Source organism: Excalfactoria chinensis, chromosome 5, assembly GCF_039878825.1.
Source record: "Excalfactoria chinensis isolate bCotChi1 chromosome 5, bCotChi1.hap2, whole genome shotgun sequence".
NCBI lineage: Eukaryota > Metazoa > Chordata > Aves > Galliformes > Phasianidae > Excalfactoria > Excalfactoria chinensis.
The window spans coordinates 22,762,165-22,775,472 of NC_092829.1; positions in this window are offsets into that span (position 1 = coordinate 22,762,165).

The following is a 13,308-nucleotide window of genomic DNA, read 5'->3' on the forward strand; positions in this document are numbered from 1 at the left end:
GCACTTACACGTTTATGGAAGTAGCCTTTTGATATCAGAGCTTATGTTAGTATATTTTAATCTGCTTTGTTTTCTGAAAACTTTCATTATGCTTAATTCATCTCAAGTCTTCCTGTGCAGTCATGAGCATGAGAAGCTGGCAGCAACACAGTGAGGATTTATTTCCTTTTCTTGATCTTAAAAAGAAAAGTTTTGGTAAAAGGATTATATGTAGGAAGGCCATCTGAGGGTGCTCTTCGACAAGGCAGCAAAGGCAAGTTAATGACATGTGTCTGAGGAGAGGAGGTTTCCTGCACAGACCAGGCTATGCATTCCCCTGCATTTCTCTTGGCTCTTATCCCTGCTGCACCACACAGTGAATTCAGGAATTTACACTTCTTACTGATTGTGGAGAGGTCAGGTTTATGCTTTTTTAGCAAGGACTAATGCCTGAAATGTCTGAGATGTTTCTGAGACTTGCCTTGGTCAGTTCAGGACACAGCATGAAGGCTAACTCGGGGCAGGTTATACTTGGTGCTCTGGGAGGCTGCTGCACTCCTGTGTGCTGCCCAGTGTGCTTCCAGGCAGTGCTGGGCTGGAGTACTGTGAGCATCTTGTACAGTACAGTATATCCAATTCTTCCAGAAAGAACTGGACATTGTTTTTCATATATCACACAGCTTTTATGTACATTTCCAATATACTTAAACTGAGACCAGTATTATGTTTGAAACTGTGGAAAAAAAGCAAACGGTTCTGATATCCTCATAGTTGTTGCTGCTTGGCAAATCCCAGGTAAGAGCCTTGACTGCCCACTGATCATTGTATCTCAGCATGCATGTATTTTAACCTGCCTATTCTGCATTACTCTGACTGCTGTAGACTGGATAGAGCAGACCGGTGAGATCCAGCCCAGCATATCTCAGATGCTGATAATGCTGCAGAAGATGCATAGGGCCTTTAAAAGTTTAGAGTTTAATTTTAGCGTAAAACTTGGAGTTGCACGATGTCAGACATGCACGTGCCTGGCTCCAGCCCTAGTTTCCTCCTTTCACTGCATTTTGCTGTGCCTTGGCCACCCTTCCCCCATGAAGATCAGTGATATGAATTAACCAAATTCCTCAGATTCTGAAGTGCTGACTAGGAGCACTGTGGAGGCTGGGACTCCTGCCATGCCACAGTCCTCCCAGGCACACTGTATGGGGAATGTGTCTTGCAGCTTTTGATATCCAAGGGCCAGCATTTCTTGACAGCTCGTTTTGGTTTTTTTTGCTTTGTTCATTCAGTATCCTAATGAGATAAACTCCATCCATCTTCAGCTTTTTGATGGCATTCTGGGTGAACTGTCTCTGGCAGTGTTTTGAGTAGAGGAGTAAATGAGTTTACTGTAGACTAGTTAGAAAATAAGTTATAGGTAAATTATCTCACCTGACAATATGTGGAATTCAGAAGGTGCACACATGTACTAAGTGCACATGAAGTTGTGTTTTGGTCAGGATTGATGTAATCCAGGTATTATTAGGGGTAGCTCCCACTAAAATTAGTGGAGGTTTCAGAAACGCTTGTTGCCAAGTTCTTCAGTGTGTGGAATCATTATAAGTATCTGCTGTGATGCAGTGGCAGCAGAGAAATGCTCTGGATGTACAGCAAATTAAGACTAACAATGTACCAGCATTGTGTGCATTTCAGAGCATGCATAATAGCTTGTAGTTCTGGGCAAAGAAAATAGTATATTCCAGCCTGAAATGTGATGATTTTCATATATGCAATACATGCATTCATAATTAGTTTAAGCAAATGGTTGTTCTGAATATACGCATAACATCAATAATAAATGCTGCAGTCATGTGGCCACTTGTACCTATTGTGATGTTTTGGATTGGCATCCATGCCTGTGTGCATAAAAGGCTGCTTCATTTCTGTGACTGTAAGCTCAGAAAACAGCTCCAACACCCGGGCCTAGCTGTAAGCCTGGAGCTGGGCACCCCCTGACTGAGCCCCTAAGGATGGCTAAGGCTTATCTTCTGGCACTGCTAAGGTATACGTCTCACCCTCTCAAGCTTTTTGATGCATGGTCACCCTCTTACCTGAAGAAGCAGAACTTTCCATCTGGAAGGACACTGGTTGGTTATTAGAATCATGTTTGCTTGGCTTCTGTGTCCAGGATAGTACAAATGTTTTAAATGAAGAAGTCCCTCACTAGTGATCAGGGAGCAGCTGTCTAGAACTCAGACATGGTGATGTGGTGTCTCCATGGTAGTGATACATCATTGCATCCATCTCGCTTTTTACTTTGTGGATTCAGATCTTACCAAAAACCTCCATCACAGGGGGTGAATCATAGGGGCTGTAAGGGGCCTCCAGAGATCATCAAGTCCAACCCCCCTTGTTTAACATGTCCATGTTTAACACATACCTTATTCTTGTAACTTGTTTGTGCAGTACTTCTCATTAATAAGCCTGATGATTTTTTTATATATATTTTTTTTAAGAATAAGGTTCAGTTGTCAGAAGAATTATCTATTTATTTTTATGGCATAATATCACAGTGTCTTTAATCGCTTTTTCATCATTGTCTTTGATCAGACATTTTCATCACACTTTGATCAGAAGTGTGTTTTTATCACCTTAAGTTCTGATGAACACTTCCCCTGACTCACTTCCAGGAAGTGAGGATACTCGGTAAGTTAATTCTGTGAAAACCAATTCCTGCTTCAAAGACAGCAGCACCTGTGTTGCCAGGGCTTGCAGAATGAGCAGGCCAAAGCTACTTTATTTGCTTCTTCCCACATAGCGATTCCTTGGTCTAATACTTTGCAGAAACATAAGCCAAAATAGAGAAAGGGAGATAGACTTCCTTGGCTGTATTCTGGCCATAAATTGCACCACAGCATCTGAAATGTCTGCAAGACTCTGACCACATAACTCCAAACTGCAGTGATCAGAGATGGCACAGGACTCCATGTTTGCAAGTGAAAGTTTGCACATCTGTTTCCAGTGATGCATTTGGCTGATGGAGAATCTGATGGCACCCCATGTGGCTTACATTCTAGCCACCCACTATTGCCATCTATAAAGCCATATCGCCTCCCTTGCCCATTCTTGTTAGCTTTTTCCTCCAAATATATATTAAATTCACCTTAACATTGGCTAGATTTTTCTACTACTGTGATAGAGAGACTGTGCCGAAATCATGCCTTTATACTTTGAAGCCTTGCTTTAATTGTAGCCTAAATATATTCTTGGACACTGTATGTTATGCCTGTGTTATTCTTTCATTTGAATAGCTTTACCTTTCTCCTAACTTTTACTTGTTCGTACCAAGGTCTTGTAAGACAGCCTTCTTCATTCCTCTAATTGTCCTACCAGCACCTCTTGGCAGCTTGTCCGCTAATTTTTCCTGAGCTTGTTGGATCAGGTCTAATCACTACATGTTATAAAGATACTAACATATTCCTTTCTCTGCATTGTAGGATCCTATATCTTCTTCCATTCGAGTCTGATATACTGATATATCCACTTCTTTCTCCTCCTTTGCTCTATTCTCATGTGTTTATAAATGTCTTTTGGTCCTTAAGTTCATCACTTCACATTATTTACCTTGAAATTCCATCCTGTTTCTCTTCCTGAAGTTCTTCAAGATAATACAAATCTTCCTGTGTGATATTCCAGTTCTCCTCCACATCTGTAGTATCTTCCAGTTTTGTGCTGTCAGCAAATTTCATTTGCTCATCTACTTTCTATTTTTTTTATGCCAAGGTCATTAATGAGAAGATTAAATAAGAATGTTCCCAGAGTGAATCTAGGAAGCTCTGTTAATAATTTCTCTTCCTCTTGACAGAAGTTCAGTAAGTGTCTCGTATGCTTTACAGTTCAAATGTTAGTCTTGATTTTCATACTAATTAATGCTTTCTCATTCGGTGTTACACGAACTCCATTCAGGAAGTCCAGCAAGATGAGGTCTATCTCTATCGTATCTATCTCTGTAAAGAACAGGAAGGTGTATTATCAAATGAATGCATCAAATGAGTCTATCACCATTTATCAACAGATAGATATTTTTCTCCCATTTCTATATCCCTCTTTATCTTTTATTCTTCTAAAATTTGTACTAAAATCTGGACCTGTGTTGTTTGGGTTTTTTTTCTGTCAGTTGTCTAGTTCACCTATTCCCTTTCTTGAATATATCTAAAACTTTATGTTAAGCAGTATCTCACTTTTGCTGTTGATAAATTAAGCCCCAGTATTTGGCACTTTGTTCAAAAATAAAAATGTGTAAAAATTAGAACAAATCAGGCAACTTTCTAATATTCCATGAATATTTTTAAAACGGTGTATCAGAAGTGTTTCATAGTTTCCATTTTTTCTCTCCTTTAATACAACTATAAACTTTATTGTGGGCATTCTCCAATTCTCTATGTATCACTTAGTCAGCCTTCACTTTTGGGGCATGCAGTTATCATCTTGTGGAGCCCTATGTGATAGCCTTGTAGCCCAACATGAATCAATTGCTGGCAGCACTTCAGACAAAGCTGGTGTGTTTTAGATTCAGAACCAGATGTGAACTGCAGGTGGCCCAAAAGGAGGAGGTTTAATGTTGCTAGAGCCCTAGGAGGGGACTGAAGCTGCCAATGTTGTGTAGATTTAACAAGGAGTCTTAGTGAAACTGACTGAAACTTACTTGCTCTTATTTGCCTTATCTCATCACAGAGATTACACGTGTCACACACGATCATATTTTAGGCAGCCAAGATATTTTATGATTCATGTGGAAGTCAGAGTAGAGCCCCTGCACCTTTAGGGCATTGTTATGGAAACATCAGAGGGAAGAGCATCACCTAATGAATCACCGATATACTTATATGACATTTACTCTGCTTTCCCATAGGCTTGTCCCATGGGTACCGTCTTGGTTTAACTTAATTCTCTTGTGGCTGCAGGGTTTGATACAGTATCGTATCACTGCAGCATGCTGGGATATTTTGTAGAACTGAAATTCATGTACATCCTAACATAGTTATGATTAAGTAGAAGTCTTCACTGTATGTGGCTCAGAGCTGATTTTGTGACAGCATAACTCGGAGACAGGATTACTTACAGGCCAGAGCTAAGAAAGGCAAGCCCAGGCTGGAGGGGAATTGATTGCCAGCACATACTTCTGGAGTTCCTCTGTCTTCTGTGCTCCACTCTGGAGGTTATATGGAGATGTTAAATAAGAAATACAGCAGAAAGGTTCTTTACTATGGGATGTGGAAGGAAAAAATTAACCTACAGCTTTCGATCTTTGGTCAGTAATTGAGGCTTAGTCTGATGCCTACCTTTGTCATAAAGCGCTGATTCCCTGGGTGGGGAAATTTCAAAGCACAGATTCCAAGAATAGCATTGCCTTAAATGGTGGGAAATGAACTGCAGTGCAGGTTTGGTAAATCTGAAGGTTTTGTTCAGCCACTTAGTCATAGCTGCCCCCTCAAGTGAGAAATAACAAAAGGAATTTTTTGGAGGTGAGACTAAAGCAAAATATAACTAAGTGAAACTGTATGAGTCCTTTAAGCTTTATAAAAAGAAGCTAAGGTAAAAGATTTCCCACCGTACAGTATTATCAAATGACTGGTGCCAATAAATCATACATAGTGATATTGAGGTAAACAGAAAACCTCAACTGATTTTAATTGAAAAAACACAGGTTTGCACCAGCAGAAGAAAGGAGAGAAAAGAGGTGCATTCTTGACTGTCTTACTCATGCTTGAAATAAATCTAAAATATAAAGGTTCTTATCTTCCTTTGTAGTTCTCTTGTGCAGGTCACATACAGACAGACACTGAGCCCTCAGCCTTTAGAATAAAGTCAAATACTGCACCAATGGAATAAATTTTCTTGCCCACGTCACTCCATGTATCAGCAGGACCTGACCCTACATACCACAGTTGCTGTGACAACTGTGGGCAGATCTGAACACAGCAATTACCATAACACAGGTTATGGTAAATCATATCCCAAATTGATGTTCCATGTTTGTATTTGTATGCTGGAACGGAAAATCATTGCTCACAGCAATGGGAAGCATTTTCTGGGCTAGTTGTTTTGTGCAGTATCCTGTCCCAGAGCCACCTATGTAGCCCAGTGTTCCCTGCGGTCACACGTAAAATTGTCAGTGACTCTGGCTTTCTTGTTCTGAGCTACCTGCTCAGATGCAAAAATCTCTAAGTCTGAAGCTGTGGGTGTGGAAAAAAGAAAAATAAGAAGTCAGTGCTTTCTTTTTTCCCCTCCCTGCTACATACAGTGAACAGCTGGGGAAAAAAGCAGCCTCACCAAGTGCTCACTTGTGTTCGAGCACAATTACAAAATTGCCACTCTAATTTTCACCGACAAAGATACAACCTGTCATGGTTATTTTACTGCTGCAGTTGAACTGTTTCAACTGAATAAAGTGCTAATGAAGGTCTAAATGCTATCCCATTACCCCTCGCTGCAGATTAGAGCTTAGTCTGGTCAACGCCATCAAAGTATGCAGGCTAGAAGCTGACAAACACTTTTCTTGCTTGTGTGCTTTCTGCAGATCTCCATGGTGAGGTGAACTGTTTTAGCCCATTGTGCGCTGCAACAGACTCTGTACGTGATCTGCCCAGCAGCGCCTGTCCACCAGTGAACACCACCAGGCCTTTCTGAACACCACAGCAGGACCTGCACGTATTTTAATTTGTTTTGCATGAGTCAGAGGCTGGACTGGTAGCTTAAAGGCAGATTAAATGTCTGGAGTTGCAATAAATTTTAGTGCCTCAGAAGTGGAACAGTAAGAAGGAAAGGGAAAGAGTCCATTTCCTTGTCACAAGAGCATGGCCATTGATAGTGTGTTTCATAGTGCTGTTTCATGGTAGGTTCCTATCTAGGTCTCAGGGTGCCATTAGAAAGATATTCCTCTAAACGAGCAACCTCCCCCAGCCCCATGCCCAGGCAGTAGTGTACTCAAGGATCCTGGGGTGGTGGGAATGATTCATGAATCCAAAGGAAAACCAGCCCTTTTCTTGTGGTCAGCCTGAATGCTCACTAGATTTTTAAGCTCAATACAAAATTATAACTGCCCTTGACAACACCTGTGGGAACCACTGAAACCTTTCTGGATTTCCAAAGCCAGAGAGACAGTGCAGTGAGTCAGACAGCTGGCCTGTCTGGCAGCATGGGCGACAGCTCAAGTGCGGCTGGTCACACTGCAGGAGTCTGTCTTTCAGCCACTGCACTCACCCTGCACACCCCGCTGCTTTGCACCATCAGTGGTGCTGAGCAGCCTCAGTGGATGTTAAATCACAAGCAGACAGCTGGAAGTAAAACTGCAGTGAAGGCTGCCAGTGAGTGCTCTGTGCAGCAGCAGTGTAACCCATGCCTTTTATTGCAATGAGCTGCCCAGTGCAACTTAAAGTTAACAAACATCTGCATAGCTGTTTAGTCAGGAAAAGGGAATGCACAGGATATGCTTGTCCAGCCAATGTCTATGTGTCCTGATTTTTATTTTTTTTTTCTCCTGAATAAACCTCAAGTCAGTCCTAAGGCCTGCGATGACAACATATGAGAAGGAACATGTTTGGATGCGGTACAGATATATATTTTTTTGTCTGGATCTCTGGGCAAGCAAGCATTTGAGACTGTGGATGAAACACAGGATGCATTTTAAGGCAGCTGATCCTACACACATGTGCTGTAAAATGAGTGTCACAGTGGGTTCACCTGGAGATAGATCAGCTATGTCTCTGAGTCAGACATCATAGCATTTGAAAAGCTGCCCCTTGCCATTACAGGGTGCCTCAGCTGACTTGTTTTAATGCTGGTTGATGGCACCTAGAAACGTAGCATTTTCTCTGGTAAAATATATAACACTGTGGTTTTTTTTTGTTTTGTTTTGTTTTTAACCCCCCTTGGCTTAGCTTTTATTGTTTCAAATGAGAACTTTTCAGTGAGAATAGCCAGAGAAGGCTCCCTGATACATGCAGGAAGACAAAGGGCACCAAGGTACTGCTTGGCAAATTAATAGGTCACACTGGCATCCATATAATGTGCTAGGAGGTCCTTCAGGTTTTTAGAGGAGAACTCAGAAGTAAAGTGTTCAGCTACCTGCCTGGCTTCAAAGGATGCAACAGTGACAAGTGAGAAAGAGACTTATGATGAGTACATGAGGAGAACAGATGACTGAATGAGGGAAAGGAAAGAGGCAGAAAGGGAATGAGCTAGGACTGATTACAGAGGGGACCTGAAGGCCTGGGAGCAAGGGGAGACGTCATTCTGTGATCAGCTGGAAAAAACAGACGGCTGCCTGCAGGCAAGGCTGATAGAAACCGGGAGTGGAAAGAAGTGTAACAAAGAGAAAGAAAGAGGCAGGTTGAAATGGGAATGAGAGATTAGGAACAACTAATAGTAAATGTTTTAAAAAAAAAAAAAAAAAAAAAAGACTTTAAAGGTTAAAAAAATAATAAATTAGGAGAAAAGGAAACAAAATAAGGAGCAAAAGTCAAAGAATAATGACTAATAGTCACCAGAAATAGGCTCCTAGAAAGTGTCATTCAATCTGTTCCAGCAAAACAAGCCGCACTGTGAAGTCCTTCCTGATACCCATTATTGTATCAGTGACAAGACATGACAAGAGCTGCTTTGTGCACCCAGCCTGGTGCTGCCCTGCTGTGGCAGAGCTAGCCTTTGAGGAATGACGTGCATGAGGTCACTGTTAGCTAATCTGCTTTCTATCCTTCTCAGTCACACTTTCATCAACAAGGCCTTAATTATACGGAGATTTTTCTGAATCTGTTTTGCCATTCCCTAGCAAGAATTATCACAGCTAGCCCTGATGAAAGCACTCCTGTAAATGGCCTTATGGTAATTTTACCTCAGACTCATCAACACCTGACACGAAAATAGTGGTAAATCTGCTTTGGAGAAGTCTCTCATAAAGTTCCTGCATTTGCAGTTACCCATTAACAGGGTTAAGATTTTTTTTTACTGTGGGGCTGATATCTCAAAGAATTCATCCTGCCCTCAGCAACCCAGGAATTAAAACTGGCAGCTCGAAAACTAAAAATCTAAGATGCAACATGGAAAGAGAATCTTTCTGTTTTCAGCTGTGATGACAACAAAAAGACTTCTCTGTTTCTGGCATATTAATAAAAGATATTTTATTTTATTATTTATTTTGCCAGCACTAGGAGCAAATATAACCCTTAGTATAGACCAAAGGGGAGGCCAGAAATTCTGTCTTTCTCTTAAAGAAAGACATATTAAGACTTGAGGAGAATGAGAAAAAAAGATTCCTCTCAGAATATTGTCTGAAGTGTCCCACATTTCCATATTTCAGCAGTTTTAAAATAAGGAAAAAGGACTAGAGTTCAGGGAAAAAGCTGAATTCATTGGCTTTAAATACAGATTATGAAGATGAAACTCTGTTCAGTCTATTATTTTATTTGTAAACAGGAAATGAAAGAGGCTCTTCATGGTGACTCCTAGACCCTATGGAGTTACAGATAATACAGTCTAGTTATGTACCCTTTTACAATAATGTATTTGTGTAGAGGAATGATTGCCTACAATGTTATAAAAGAGGGATGGTTAGGTTAGTAACAGGGTGCAACCCAAAGAAGAAAAACTCTTTCAAGGTGTTCAAGGCTCAGGATAAATGATTTTTACCTGTTTACCAGAGAATATATTCTTCTCCTTACAGCTTCTTGGTGTTGGTTCATGGCATGGGTAAAAAATGAGGATTTAGGTCGTGCAAAATTCTTCTTCAGTGTAGCTCTATACAGGCATTTAGTTATTCATGGCAGACAAGTACAAAGATGGAATGTATCTATAATGCCACACAAATTAGCTTTAAAAATGGAAAAAAAAAAAAAAGAAAATAGAAGAATTGGATTATTTTCTAGGGAAAAAGTGTAGAAGTTACAATGTATATGTATACATGATGATCACTTCCCTGGTCCTGAAGGCAACACTATTTCTGGGAGAAGCCAAGATACCATTGGCCTTCTTGGCCACCTGGGCACACTGCTGGCTTATGCTCAGCTGAGCACTGATCAGAACCCAAGGTTAATTTCCTCTACAGCCATTCTTTCAGCCACTCTGCCCCAAGCCTGTAGTGTTGCATGGGGTTGCTGTGGCCAAAGTGCAGGAACTGGTGTGCAAGAAACTGTGTAAGAAAGTAAAATATTTTCATCTAAAAGATTAACAACAGGAGGGAACAATCTGGCAGTAAGATACAGGAAAGCTGACTCTTATGACCAGTTTGCTTGCAAGATATCTTATTGGAGCTCCACATTTACAATACATGAGCTTGTGTGAAGAAAATTGAGAGTAAGTAGGCTTGGAGAGAGGAGTCAGGGAAATTTCTCAAAAGAGATAAGTGCAAGGAGAACAGTTTCTCATGTTTTTTTTTTTTTTATATATATACCAGCTAATGAAAATATCAGAACTGCTGCACTTGCACATATCAAATCCTTGCATTCACTGAATCATGCAATCTTTATTTATTAGTTACATATTGTACTATGTGACATGATGCCAAGGAGTGGAAAGTCTTTATATTTCTGCAGTGATTCTCTGAGAAAAGCCTAATATTTAATTATGTGGCTTCCAGTTTTTCACAGATATCATACTCAAAGGAAACATGGTAAATCTTGGCCAAAAAGCATTCCTAAAAATACGTATACAGCACCATCTATTGACACTACAAGGCCTTACAGGTGAATATTTTAGGCACGCTGAAGGCCTGTTTTACCAAGGTGGTGTAGTTTCCTCATTCACATGGAATGGTTCCCACTTCCTTCTTATGGCCCTATAGACTCAGAACGATAGTGATCCTTGATGCGAGAGTTTAACAGCTAAAAATGAAGCTCAATAAAACAGGCAGTAGGGAAAAAAAACACTGGAAAAATGAGATATACAAGGAGTAGCTGAGTAGAGACGATGCAAGTCTGGGAGCAAAAGTGAGATGTTATTAGTAAAGGAAATTATATCATTCCTGAGAGCCCCAAGACTTCACTCTCTTCTGGCTTCAGACTCCTGCATCCTCCACTGGACCAACTAAGTGGCTTATGAGTCTGTGCATCTCACCTACCAAAACAGCTTTCTCTTCCTTTAGCTTGTGTCATTTTTCTGCTGGTTAGATGGGTTGAGTGGAGGAAGGGCCTGACTGAGATCAGAGCTGCTGTAAAGCTCCAAGGAGTATGGAGAAGGAAGGGAGGAATGTGATGTTACCAAAGGGCTGTCAGATTGCCTCAGCTACACCGTAATTTCTCTGTTCCCCGGCTATATTTAGTTCACTGACCTGGTTTACTATTGCTGTGTAGACATATAGAACTGTGTGCAAACAGAAAAGATGGAAATTCCCCAGGTGGGATGAGCTGTCAGAGGAAACATAACGTGATCCTACTGCCTCAGTGAAGGAGTATTGAACTGAGCCTTTACAGCAGAGCACTGAGAAGTGTTCTTCTCTAGCCTGCCAGCTCAGTAACTAGGATGTCCCCGTGGCAGATGGAGTCTTGCATTCCGCTTCTAGTTTCAGTTCTGCTAAATGGTCCAACATCACTCATTTTTAACATGAAGCACATTGACCTTTCCAGACTGCACTCACATCTGTCCTGGGAGGCACAGATCTCTGTATACACAGCAACTCTTCTCCTGCCATGAGGATGCCACAGATCAGGTAGAGGAAAAAGGGACTGTGGCCCAAAGAGTGAGCAGCAAGCAGTGCGGTGTCAGCAGGAGGAGCATGGGGCACAAGCAGAGGAAGACAGGGAGTGGGGATCAGTGCAGCAAAAAAGATTGGTATCATGGATATGATTTCTGCTTTGGACTTTTGGTGTCGTTTTGAACTGTTTTGGGATATGGCATTTATTAGCCATCCAAGAACCATCTGAACTGCTTCTAGAGCTACACTGTAAAGGCATGGGGCCTGTTTTTTGCTTTTTCTTTTCCCTTCTTGTAGATGCTGCTAAGATGGTTGTCCTGATGAACTCATAGCAGTCACTGTGAACTCATAGCAATCTGAACAAAGGAGTTGCCTTTTCGCAACTCTTTGACTGGAGCACTTTGGTCATATAATAATATATAAGCGATTTGAAGAAGTAAGGTAATTCTGTCACTGCTCTAAGTTTTTCCAGAAGATTAGATGGTTGTTAAGTGGAGTGGTAGTACAGCACTGAGCACAGACTGTGCACAGAACAGGATGCTGTCGTGTGCAGGTAAACCCGCACAGATCAGCTTCCTGCATGAGTTTGGCTTTACCCTCTCAGCATGACCAGACACGGTCAAACAGAGATCACATACTGTTTCTCAGTTTCCTGTAAAATGTTTTTAATTCTCCCAACCTGAGTAGTAAGTCGGTACTTTGGGGAACACTGCACATGCCTGTATCAACACAGAAATTGACCGAGCACATGAAAACTGTTTGAAGAATTCTGAATCACACCCAAAAAGCATCATAAAAGCATGGAAAAAGCATAGCAAAAGGCCTCTTCCCGCACACTAAGAAAAATTTCCCAATGAGATTTTCCTTTCTTTTTTCCAAATTCCAGGCACATTTCTAAGCACGGTGGAACTGAGCAAGCTTTCTCTTCATTTATCCCATGGCTGCAGGGATAGGATTTCTGCAGGTGAAGTTTCCTGATCGGCTCAGGCCCTCCTGATCCCCCAGCACTGCTGGAGGTGATGGCTTCATCCCGTTAGTGCTCACGTAGGCGTGGACTTGGCTGCACTGCGGAGTCAGCTAAGATGGAAACCAGCCACTTGCTGCCGGGTTAATTTGCAGCTGGATCAATTCCCTCATCTGCCTGCACACCCAGGGCTTGCTAATGTCCATGCTTGCCACCATCCCTCAGCAACCGCACGGGCTCGGATCAGCTTATGATTGAAAGCCCCACCCTGAAGCTGTTTCTTTGCCGTTCTGGCTGATTCACCCACGAAGGCAGCCCGGCCCTGGAGCCTCCACAGCCCTGTTCCTTGTTCCTTGCACTGTTTGATGCTGGTGCTTTTCACAGTCATTCAACGAAGGGTCATTTATCGTTTCTTCGTCTGGTAGAAAGGCTGTCAGCCACGTAACTGCCCGTAAACCAAAAGGGGATAATGAACTGCTTTATTTCTAGTGCAGCATAATCGCACCGTCATTCTCACATGTGCTTCCAGAAAGGCACAATGCTGTGGAAGCCCGTCTCCCGTGGAAATTAAGGCCATGGATGAAGGTCAGGGACGAGGCAGACAGCTCTGCCTGCTTCCAGAGGTTTTGCTGCCTTGCTCTCTGCGCGTCCTTTTGAATTCTGCACGCGTGAACAAAGCCAGGCTGCCACCGGCAAACCGAGC